This window comes from Sinocyclocheilus rhinocerous, unplaced genomic scaffold (genome assembly GCF_001515625.1).
Source record: "Sinocyclocheilus rhinocerous isolate Xijiao unplaced genomic scaffold, SAMN03320098_v1.1 scaffold343, whole genome shotgun sequence".
Taxonomy (NCBI): Eukaryota; Metazoa; Chordata; class Actinopteri; order Cypriniformes; family Cyprinidae; genus Sinocyclocheilus; species Sinocyclocheilus rhinocerous.
The window spans coordinates 43,162-43,673 of record NW_015626871.1 but is presented as its reverse complement, the minus strand read 5'-3'; the positions used below and the strand labels follow the sequence as shown (position 1 = coordinate 43,673).

General features: G+C 31.6%; 1 protein-coding gene across 1 annotated transcript in view; it reads right to left on the bottom strand.

The window, feature by feature from the left end:
- LOC107719296 (activator of 90 kDa heat shock protein ATPase homolog 1-like) overlaps nucleotides 1–512 on the bottom strand; it is an 11,810-nt gene that overhangs the window by 6,473 nt on the left and 4,825 nt on the right. The window lies entirely within an intron of this gene.

Here is a 512-nt window from a genome sequence, read left to right as displayed (position 1 = left end):
GTACCGTTTTTCTGCAGATATCAGCATGAACATATTTAATAATCATTTTATACAAGTTCAGTAAAACAATAAGTGACTTACATTTTAGACATAATATTGCTTGTTTTTGCTCAATTTTGCCATCGAAAATAGTTCCAAACAACGATCACAGCACTGTTTTGCATCTCTGAGCAATGGACGTGTTTACTTATTGAATGAATCAGCTTTTTAAAAGAATCGGTTGAATATGATTCAGTGATTCACTCATTAACACAGTCAAATGCTTTGTTTTTTTTTTTTTCATGTTTTAAATTATTTCAAATAACAGTATTCAGCGTTTTATGTTAAAAACAAAACATTATTTATTCATCTGTGACTGCAGGTCTGCTTCGTCCCCTCTGAAATAGGCCTACATTATACTGTGTAAATGCATCTAAATGCCATTTCAGATGCAGATTCCAGAAATGTTTTCTTATGTTGGAATGAAAGACACTAAGTACCGGATGAAGTGCTTCTTATTCTTACCCAAAAAT